Source organism: Tamandua tetradactyla, chromosome 12, assembly GCF_023851605.1.
Source record: "Tamandua tetradactyla isolate mTamTet1 chromosome 12, mTamTet1.pri, whole genome shotgun sequence".
NCBI lineage: Eukaryota > Metazoa > Chordata > Mammalia > Pilosa > Myrmecophagidae > Tamandua > Tamandua tetradactyla.
In genome coordinates this window covers 10,427,725-10,439,746 of record NC_135338.1, presented here as the reverse complement: position 1 = coordinate 10,439,746, position 12,022 = coordinate 10,427,725, and the positions used below count along the sequence as shown (strand labels likewise).

Sequence of the window (12,022 nt, the reverse complement as noted above, 5' to 3'; positions counted from 1 at the left end):
CTAAAGAAAGACGAATTATAGATTTTCCTGTAGTTCTAATCAAATGCGATTTTGTTGAAGGGTCATTTGCTTGTTCATTTGTTCATTCATTGATTCATTTATTTATATTGTTAGCAAATATGGGCAATGCTAGTGCTAGATATTACAGATAACAGTGGTGAAAGCCAAAATCCTTGATCTAATGAAATTTTTGGTTTCATGAGAAAGAGATATTAAACACATATATACATATATTACTAAAAATGAAATGGTGATTGATGCTATGAGGAATAAGTACAACCATAGTTACCTTAGTTTGGGATTGGGGAATTGTCTACAAAAGCTTCCCTGAAGAAGAGACATTTAAACTGAGATTTGAGGCATAAGAGGAGCTGACCATACAAGGTGGAGAGAAAGAGCTTTCTACAATGAACCCATATGGATTTAGTTCTGTTTGCTTTTTTCTTCAGCCTGGAAGAATTCATTCATTCAACCAAAACTGAGAATTCACTATGTGCCAAGTAGAGACAAAAAACTTGTATGTGAAAAAAAATCTTGCACTGAACACTCTTTGACAATATCAGGAAATAGTTTTGTTTATGATTCTGAGATCATTTCTGCCTCTAGAGCTTATTTCTCTTCTTCTTTGCTTCACTAATTAATGCAAAAAATACTTAAATAAAAGCATTAAAGACACTTGGAGGGATTTGCAAAAATAATAATAATCTTGGACTTAATAGTAAACCTCTTGAAGCCTCCATTTCTTCCTCTTTAATTTGATGAGACTGCAGTAGATATTGTGCAAGCTTTTTCCCAGCTTCAAGTTTTGGTCAACAGATACTAATTTCGGTATTTGCCTACAAGAAATGATTCTGGTGGCATTATTACTTGGAATGTTTAGGATGAAATATATAAGAGAATTGCTTCTGTGGGTATAGTTTTGAATTATATGAAGATGTTTGCAAAGTCTTATTTTAATTTAGCTGTCAGTAAATTTCTGGGCATTATTTATTCCCATTTCAATTCACCAAATTTACTAATGCTTGGAAGCATTAGTAAAGTGTTCAAGGAACACTAAACTAATCAAGTGTATATTCAGGCAAGTATAAGCAGTTATGAAGTTAATTATGTATATAAATTTCTTTTTGACTCCATTGCTGTTTTAGTGCTGAGATTTAAATCTATTTGGAACTGGAAGGCAAAATTTAGTGCCAGTCATTCGATATTTTTCCCTTCCTGCTCTGTTGCAGAAAATTATGATTCTAAAATCTTAGCCTAGTAGTTTAGTGAGAATAGGTTATACGTATATATAATCCTTTGTGTGTGTGCAACACATATATTGCTTGAAGAGATATGCAAAAACAATGAACTGCATTACAATTTTGGTGAGAAACAATGCCCCTGGTGACAGAGAATGCTGCAGCATTTTGCTGATTTCAAACCGGCTCCCAATTTTCTTCTGATTTCTGGCTGAAGCATGGGCCAGCTTTATATTCGGCATAGATAGCATCGGCTTGGTCGTTCCCTCAACAAATTAATTAATAAGGATTGCAAATGAGTCATAATTCCATCCAAGGAGAATTTTGGTGAGGGGATGTCTTGGCTGAACCCTCATGCTTCTCTTTCTTCAAAGCAAATAGTTTTGGAGTCCTGGCCGCATTTCTGTAATACATCGCAATGGACCACTATCTATCTGTGCACATTGCAAAAAATGAGAAGTTTCTCTACCCATTCAAAAGATGACAACACAGAGAATAAAACCTCATCAATACTCATGCTCCAAAGGAAAGATAAGCCTGATAATTGTTCAAGTGGGAAATAAATTTGGAGTCTGATAAATTAAGATTGGAATACTATTTTCATCAACTTACTTGCTATGTGTGCCGGTCTGAATCTGTGGTGGACCCCAGAAAAGCCATGCCCTTTGATCCTCATTCAATATTGCTGGGTGGGAGCATTCTGATTGTCTCCATGAAGATGTGACCCACCCAATTGTGGGTGGTAACTTTTGATTAGATGATTTCCATGGAGGTGTGTCTCCACCCACTGAAGGTGGAGTTGCTTGCTGGAATCCTTTAAAAGAGGAAACATTCTGGAGAGAGTCCCCTTTTGATATAGCCATGTGAAAGCCAGCCGATGCCGCCATGTTCGCCATGTGCCCTTCCAGCTGAGAGAGAAATGTTGAACATCGTCAGCATTCTTGAACTGAGGTATCTTTCCCTGGATGCCTTAAATTGGACATTTCTATAGACTTGTTTTAATTGGGACATTTTCTTGGCCTTGGAACTGTAAACTAACAACTTATTAAATTCCGCTTGTTAAAAGCCATTCTGTTTCTGGTATATTGCATTCCGGCAGCTAGCAAACTAGAACACTATGCAATATCAATTTTCCCATCAGAAAATAGGATAATAGTTCCGCAACCCATAATCAAGTAGGTCTTGTTGAATTGCTCCCTGCTTACTTAAGATCTAGCACAGCATGTTGTTCCCATTTATGGGAAAAATAAGCCAAAACCCACATTGAAAATTAATTAAGACCTTGAGTGAAGGTTTCTGAGGGGAAAAAATAAGGGGATTCCCTAGCACATCGCACAAGCAAGACTCTCTAAAATTCCTCTTTAAATATTTCTTTATTTCCCCCAGATTTTAGCACCTATATCAGTTTTTATATGTATGAATTAATGTAATGCAAAGTTACTATAGCAAAGAGTCCAGAAATGCAAAGGAAAAATAAACAAGTAAAAGGAAGTTTCTCTCTTTCTTATAACAGCTAGGATATTAAGAAAGAAGAAGGAAGATTCTGTGGAAAGACTGAGCTTACATGAGAATCTGATAAAAAAGATTTTCCTTCTTCAAGTTAGAATACTTGGGTTTGATATCTTCTGCCACTTACTTGCTAAATAACCTTGGGCTAATTTCAATTTCTAAAACTCTCCAAGTTAAGTTATTGCTTATAAAACATAGCACCTGGGATTGTTGCGAGGCTTCACTGTTGTGTGGCAGCTTATGTGAAAGTGGTCTTTAAATTGTTAAGTACTTAACATGTATAAGTTATTTTTAAATATATATATAAAAAAATCTAGACAAGCTCTGGCTCCAAACCTGATACACTAATTCCCTCCTTCGGATAGTTTGGATAGTAATTAAAGTCAATTTATGAGCTTGTACACATTCTTCAGATAGTTTGAACTTGTTCCAACTTGTTTGTACAATTAATTGGCGGCCTTTATATACCTTTGCAATTGTCTTCTTGCTATATAAGCAGTAGGAGCCACCCACTTTGGTAACAATTAAGTTTTTTAAAGATTTTTTTTTTTTAATTGGCAGGCACGGGGAATCGAACCCAGGTCGCTGGTATGGCAAGTGAGAATTCTGCCACTGAGCCACCATCGCACCACTCAGTTTTTTTTAAAGATTTTGTGAATAAAATGTTTCTATGATTCTGCCATTTGGGTTCTTAAAAGAAAAGAAAAGAAATGTAACATGGGTGAAAAAAAAAACCTCTTTTCATGATCAATCCACAGATGAGTCTTAGCATTTTTATATCTTGAGTTTGGAATTTCAGAATGTGGTTAGAGAAATCTGGATAAGGAGTAGGGAACTAATCTAGAAAACAGTTTGGTCTAAGAGTATTTTCGTGATTATTGAGATTCTTTGCAAAACGTTGTTCAGCCACTAGATCATATAAATATATTACAGAAAATTTGGAAAATATCAAGAAAAAAATTCCCGAGTCCCATTATTGCTTCTTTGGTTTTTAGTCGTCTATTGTTTAGCTGTTTGAGTATAATTATTTATGGCTGCATAAACACACAACTCCAAACAGTGGCGTCAAATACTTCATTATGTTTGTAGATTCTGCGTGTCATAAATTCAGACAAGGGACCATAGAGTGGCTTCTCTCTGCTCCATGATATCAGGGGTCTCAGCCAGGAAGAGAACGGCTGGGGTCACTCAACAGCTGCGGACTAAAGTTATCTGGTGGCTTCGTCACTGACAGATCTTGCGATTGGGCTGGGCTGACCTAAAAACTCATGTTTTGTGATTGTATTATTAAGGACAGTCAGGTAAGGCAAGGAGGAGAGACAGAGAAGGGACTTGGAAGAAATTTTGTTATACTCACAGGTCTTAGAGACAGTCACCGAACATGTGACAGGACCACAGGGGGGACATATTAAGAGCATAAGTCTCAACTAAGTGACTGCGAAGCCAAAGAAGAGCACGTGGACCTGAGAACTCCGGCTTTATAGCATTATAGAGGTAGAGTGTCAGTGGTTGGTCAGCCATATATTTGATTGGGGATTGAATTTATTTGACTTTGGTGACCTCACAAAACCAGACGGGGCTCAGGGCTCATGGGAAGGGGAATCTCAGGAAGAATCTTCCAGCAGGGACACGTTAGGGATTCGTTATCCAGAAAGGACATCAGTAGCCCATGGGCATGTGCAAAAGGAGCTTGGGGTGGATGAGGCACCATAGACCAAACTTGGGCTTTTAGCTTTGTTTCTCTTACTGCAGCTGGGCTCGGCTGGGTTGTTGACTGGAGGCTGCATGTAACTGCATTACATCTCCATGTGGCTTGAGCTTTTCACAACATGGTGGCTGGACTCTAAGAAGGATTGTCTCCAGAAGAAACTTCCAGAAAGCGAGTATTCCAAGAGAACCAGCCAGAAGCTTTATGAATGTACAGTGCCACTTCTGTGATACTCTATTGGTCAAAGCAGTCACAAACCTGTCCAGGTTTCAGAGGACAGGATATACAATCATCATCAAGCAACATGGCTACTGGAACAGTGCTCCACATTTTCAGGCAGTTCCCTCCAGCCTCTCCATTACATCTTGGATAACAAGGTGATGTCTATTTAATGCATAAGAATAACCTCCAGGATAACTTCTCGACTGTTTGGAATCTCTCAGCCATTGACACTGTGTCTCATTTCACTCTTCCCTCTTTTGGTAGAGAAGGTTTTCTCAATCCCTTGATGCTGAGTTTCAGCTCATTCTAGGATTTCTGCCCCATGTTGCTAGGAAGGTCCACACCCCTGGGAATTATGTTCCATGTAGACAGGGGGAGGGTGGTGAGTTTGCCTGTTGTTTTAGCTGGAGAGAGAGGCCACATCTGAGCAACAAAAGAGGTTCTCTTGGGGGTGACTCTTAGGCCTAGATTTTAAGTAGGCTTGACCTATCCTTTGTGGGGTTAAGTTTCATATGAACAAACCCCAAGACTGGGGGCTCATCCTATAGCTTTGGTTGGCCACACTGCTTGTAAGAATATCAAGAATTCAACTTGGGGAGGTTGAATTTTCCCCCGTTCTCACCATTCCCCAAAGGGGACTTTGCAAATACTTTTCTACTCATGATCAAATCACTCTGGGATTCATCAGGACATCACTCTGGACAAACCAACAAAATCAGAGGAGAGGATATAAACCCACCATTCAGTGGGAGAGATATCAGGGAATTTGGGGACCAAGTTTTAAAACTCAAACATCTCACAAGACTTTTTTCTATGATGTACACAATATACCCACATATATACTCATATACGTTTTTAAAAAACAAGATCAGGACCAAATCATCCATTCTGTGTAAACACATAACAAGGAAATAAAATTATACTGAGATGACTGTTGTCTTTCAAGAACATTTAAATTCTGAAAAGTTCTATACAATGATCTTAAAATGATCATCAGTCAATATACATTTTAACATTTCTTAAAGGTCAGTTCAGTCTCAAAAATAGATGTTGGTGGGTGGTGGGATTGTGGCTCAGTGGCAGAATTCCAGGTGCCGTGCTGGAGACCTGGGTTCCATTCCTGGTGCCTGCCCATGCAAAAAAAAAAAAAATCTTAAAATATTTGTTAAGAGTTATAAAATATGATCTAAATAGTGATAACTTTTCTAATTTTCAAACTATTATTTAAGTTCAAAATTTTATTAGAAGATAAATACAGTAATCTAAACCCAGCCTTTATGTTAAAAAAGGCAACTCAACATTTCATCTCAAGTGTTTCTTAAGTTAACATGAATTCCATGTAGCAAAAAACATTGTTTGATTTTTTTGTGGGCTTACTTAGGCTTTGGAGCAAGGTTCTTCAAGGTGACCCGCACATCGAATCGCCTGAGGGTCTTTAACTTGCAGACACTGATTCATTAGCTCTGGGTTCCCCGAGATTCTGCATTTCCAACAACACCCAGATTGAACTGTGCAGAGCTCCTCTGCAGATCATTTTTTACGTAGCTAGAGTTAGAACAGGGGGAGGCCCCACATAAGAAAACATCTGCATAGTCCCTATGATTTATTTTAATTTAATTATAAAATAATGCATGCTCTTGATATAAAAGTTATATATGACAAAACAGATATATATGGTGCAAAAATATTTTTTGTGAATAAAAAATATTTTTAATGATAGTGACTACTATCATTAAAATAATACTAACCAACATTAACCAATATTCGTGTTTGTTTATTGAGTTCTAAGTGCTTTACCTGCATTATCTGATTTAATCCTCAGACAACCATCTGAGAGAAATGCCATTATTATTATGCCTGTTCTACAGATTCATGAACTGAAACTTAGAGGAGATAGCTTACTGACGCTCACAGTTAGACAATGGCAAAGTTAGGGTTTGAACCAGCCATTCTGACTTCAGAGGCTTCATTTGGAACCACAGGGCAAGACCGTTTCGTCTGTTCATTTTTTTCTCTCTACACATGCTAAGATTTATTCATTATGATCATAATTTTAAAACAAACGTGGGATTATATTATGTCTGCTATTTTATTTTCAACCAGCTTTTTGTTCACTTAATAATGTATCTTCTACTTGATTATTTATAACAGCAGGTTCCATTCTGAGAAGGCGACTGACTTGGTACATACACTCTGGGCACTGGGCTTTTTTTTAGGGCACCAGAAATTTCATGACATCTGTAGGCTGGCACTCTAGGTTCACAGCCATCTCTTTAATAATGCTTATAGGCAAGCTTTATTTGGCTTTTAAAGACCCAAGGAAGATTAGTTGAGATGACTAGATCTACGGTATTGAATGAACGGGGAACAAGGATAGTCTAGGCATAATATATAATGTGTATAGAATTATAAACATTCTACAGGTAGAATTCTAACTTATAGGTAGAACTAAATGTGCCTCTTTAATTTCTGAATAATCTGCATAAAACTTGTTTCCAGCTGAAATATCATATTTTTGATCATTCATTTATTTTGTACCTCTCCCAATAAAATATAAATGTTAAGGTTGCAAGGACTTCATTTTGTTCCCCATTGTGAGCCTAAAACAGTGTCTGGCATATAGCAGGCGGTATGTTCATCTTTGAAAAATAAATCGAACGAATGACTCACTCTGGAGTCCCGCATCCTTAAGATAATGGAGAGTCCCCAAGGCAGGTGTGATTAAGGGAAAATGTTTCTGCGTCAGTTCTCAGCCATCCTTTTCTCCTCTTGCCTTCAGATCTGCCTATGTATCCTGTACTAAGTGATGACAGCATCGCTTTCTATTATCAGGGTGGAAGCCTTAATTGCAGGGGACTCTCAGTTCTCCTGTCTGAAATTGCTTAGAGGGCAGACTCTAAAATACAGAGTATCTGTGAATTGTATTTTTATGGCTCTAGTTACAATAGATATGACTCTAATTCTGCAAAATCCTTGCTACAGCTGCCAGGAAAGACCTCTAAATTCTGGCCATCGTATGCCTTTTGCACAGTAAGTGCTGTGGCAGCTGGAAGAGTTTCGGAAAGAAGAGAACAACTTTCAATCTGGGCGCTGCCTGGAAGCCTGCCCCTGCTTCCCCCTGCCCACCACTCAGCAGATCGTGACCCCAGCTACCATTACTAGCTGAGTGAAAATACAACACATTATCTTGCCGAGTTTGCTTTTTATCTATACCATGCATGTATATGGTATTTTAGGCAGTCACACAGGAGATACCTAGGATGTACTGGTAGATTGATTACGTCTCATTAATACTACTTTGTGTTAACAATTAGGAAATGTGGATCTAAAAATTACATACAGCAGGATCTTACTAACCTATCTCTATATTTAAATGTAAATGCAAAAGAACTGATAATAGTAGGAGACACTTAAAATATGCCGTCATAGTTTCCTGGCTGCTAAAACAAATGCCATACAATGGGTATTTATTGATTCATGGTCTCAAGGCTAGGAGAAGTCCAAAATTGAGGTGTCAGCAAGGCAGTCCTTTGTCCCCAAAGACTGTAGCAATGTGGGGTTGGCTGCTGGCGATCCCCGGATCCATGGCTTTTCTCATCACATGGCAATATTCACAGCCATGTCTTCTCCTTTTTCTTCCAGATTCCATTGACTTCCAGCTTCAGGTTTTTCATGTGGCTTTCTCTATGTGGCCTTCTCTAAAAAGATTAGGACCCATCTTGATTCAGCTGGCCACACCTTAACCAAAAATAACATTTTTCCAAAAGCTCATATTTAAAATGGGTTCGCCCCCATGGGAATGGATTAAAATCCAAGAAAATGTTTTTTGGGGGGTACCTAATTCAACCTACCACATAAGCTTACGATTCTTCAGGCACTATTCTAATTGCTTTGTATATATTCGTTTAATTGGCCCATCCACCAGTAATGAGGTACGTTCCATTATCATCTCCGATTAGGAATCAGAAAAAGGTCGAGTAATTAATGAAGAGTCACACAGCCAGTAAGCAGTAAAGCCAACGCCAAACCCTGGCCCGCTCCAGAGACTTCCCTTAATCACATTGTCACACTGCCTCTCTAATTCTGTGACATATTAATAAAGGTGCCAGATTAACATTTAAAACCTCAGCAAGAACACCGCCACCCCACCCCACCTCAGAATGCAAATGAGCCACTAACCGAATATGATCAGCTCTGCTACGGCACCTCCATTCCTGCATTTGACAAATTCTGATTTTAGAGAAGGACTTCAAGCAGCAAGTAGGCTGTTCTACCCTGTCCCTGTGCTTGGATCCATGGATTATTTGTTAAACACTGACGTGTACCTTGCACGGGGATCCTCTGGGATGAGCTTACTTTTTTAATTACAGCGTGAACATTTCATTTTGTATTGGCTGGTACACAGTAAATGGAGCAAGCGGAAGCCAGCTGATTTCCAGAGAGGCAGGAGGCTGAAAAAGAAAAACAATTGAGAGTCATTTAGTCCTGATGTTCTCAGCATTCTCTCACTGCAGTACATGGAATCAGTACTTGCATCTCTGGAAGATATTCCAAAAAGGACCATAGCATAGAACCTGGGATAAATGTCCTGGAAATCTCATTACAATCACGCAACCACTCTATGAGGGAGGTACTATTATTGTTTGCATTTTATGGGTGAGGAAGCTGAGAAAGGTCAAGAAACTGCACAAGTTCACACATCTATGAAGAGACACAGGCAGTATTCGAATCCAGGTAGTTTTGAATCTGTTGCTTGTGCACTTGACTGCTAAATTACGATTGTTTCAAAAAGTGCATTTATATCAATTCTTTGATATCTGCAAAAATAGATAAAAAAGAAGAAAGGTAAGGTTCCATTAAGTTGAAAAATGTGAAAGTGTTTTAAAGTCAATTTCATTACAGTCAATGAGACAAGATGACTTGTCTTCTCCATAACCTGAACATATTAATGGGATCAATATGCACAAAGTTATGAGTTGCTTGTAAGTGTCAGCATCATCTTGAAAATAAAGCCCTCTCTAGATCACTGTTTTGGAACCTGGGGGGCCACGCTTCTCCATGTAAGACTTTATAGAAAAGGAAGTTCCCCTGGGAGAGAAGGGCTCTTGGCGAGACCTCAATTCTTTAACTACCACACATGGACCTGAGAGAGCAAGCCCTCGCTACTGCCCTCTTGGGGAGGTGAATGGTGCTGAACTAGATACCTATTTGTGATGGGATATCTAAGGCTTTAGGGTCTTCCCTCTCCAAATAGTCAATTCTTGCATTCTTTGAAGTATAGAATCTTGTCTCTCTCTTTGCTCTGTTTTCTCATAATGGCAATTATATTGTCAATATGCACACATTCTTTGTGTGAATGTGTGTGTGTGCGCGTGCGTATTTTTTTCAGTTAATGTTGACTAAGGAAAACTTTCTCCCAGTGCATTTTATCTTCCTTCTCATTTATATAAAAATTGACTAAAACAAGTCTTTTTAACAATACGTTAAAAGATTGAAATTTAAAATAGCCCAGCTTTGGGTGGGCCACAGTGGCTCAGCAGGCAGAATCCTCACCTGCCATGCTGGAGACCTGGGTTCGATTTCCGGTGCCTGCCCATGCAAAAAAAAAAAAAAAGAAGCCCAATTTTCCAAGAGTCCTTGTCACAACCTGGAAAGGAAGCTGAGCTATTGTTCGTTCCAGTTTGAAAGTATTATGCAGCCCAGAAAAGCCATGTTTTAATCCTCATTCAATTTTGGGGTGCAGCTATTTCTTTTAATCCTGATTCAATATTGCAGTTTGGAAACTTTTGATTAGATTTTCTCCATGGAGATGTGAGGCACTCAATTGTGGGTGTGACCTTTTGGTTAAATGGAGATGTGACTCTACCCATTCCAGGTGGTCTTGATTATTTTACTAGAGTCTTTAAAAAGGGAAACATTTTTGGAAAGAGAGCCGACAGAAACCTTAGAGCAGAACTGACACAGATGACAATACTTGGAGAGCAGAGATGCAGATGTTTAGAGATGCTTGGAGATCAGCAGATGTCACCATGACACGTTAAGGAAGCCAGAACCTGGAGAGAGCCAAGAGAAGCCAAGAGATAAAAGCCAGCTCTGGAGAAGCAAAGTGAGGAGCCCCCACAGGAACGGAAGCTGAAAGAAATGGAGCCCAGGAACAAGGGACCGGCAGGTGACAGCCACATGATTACCCATCTGACAGAGGTGTTCCTGATCCATTGACCGTCCTTGAATGAAGCTATCTTTCCCTGGATGCCTTAGTTTGTTCATTTTTATAGGTTTAGAACTGTAAACTTGTAACTTATTAAATTCCCTTTATAAAGATCATTCCAATTTGGTATATTTCATTCTGGCAGCTTACAAACTAAAACAGTTGTCTATGAAAATTATCTTAAAATTCAAAAGCAAACTTGAAGACCTACTGAAGCAGTTGTTTCTTCTTTTTAAACAACTAGTCCTTGAAAGATACTGGGCTCTGAATAAGTAAAGTTAGATGACCTTTTCTAGTTTAATGCCAGATTTGCTACATTTTACTTGCAAGCATTTGCAGGATTGAAATGCCATCATGGTATGTTCTTTCCAGAACAAACAAACATTTAGCTTTAAAAATATGCTGACAGTGGGTCACTCTCATCAGTTAAACGGCTTAGAACAGAATTTACTACTGTTAGTTGTGCTTTAAAAGCATAGCAACTCTGAATGTAAGACTTTTTAACCCTATCTCCCACCCCCAAATACCATAGTGAGTGCTTTCCAAGAAAGATGGGACCAGATTCCTATCTGATGTTAACTTTTATATTGTTAAATGAAAGGACACCAAAGATACATGTCTTTTACTCTGTTGTTGATGTAGCAGGAATTTATTATGCCCTTTTCTTAAATGAAGGAATAGTGAAAAATAGTTTATATAAAGGTTCTGGGTGACTCTTAAGCCTCATTGCTAATACTGTATAAATGAATGTTCAGTGTACAAAGATGTAGGTATAAAGGGTAAGAGCTTAAGAGACATCACTGGTATTTTGCAAGAATAAGATAATTATGATGTGGCAGAAATAAGGAGGTTGGAAAGTCAAATGCAATGGAACAAAGTCAAATGCAATGGAATAAAGATACTATAGTATCTTTATAGTATAGTAAAGATACTATCTGTAATTAAGAACCTTCAAAATCAAAGAATCTAAAATCTTGAAAGCCTGACCTTTCAAGGTGATCTCCTTAGGTAGGTAGTACAGGATACTTATTTTGATCTCAATTAATTATCCTGTTGTTATGATATAGTTAATACAATAATAACTATTTTTTATGGAGATACATCTCTAGAGGTAAGGAAAATACAGGTGAAAATTAT

General features: G+C 38.2%; 1 long non-coding RNA gene across 1 annotated transcript; it reads right to left on the bottom strand.

The window, feature by feature from the left end:
- Positions 1-5,701: 5,701 nt before the first annotated feature.
- Positions 5,702-9,966, bottom strand: LOC143651210 (uncharacterized). The gene is made up of 3 exons (XR_013159913.1): positions 9,882-9,966; positions 9,003-9,128; positions 5,702-5,804 (listed from the first exon to the last, which is right to left on the bottom strand). It is a non-coding gene; the product is annotated as an uncharacterized LOC143651210 (long non-coding RNA).
- Between the last annotated feature and the right edge of the window lie 2,056 nt (positions 9,967-12,022).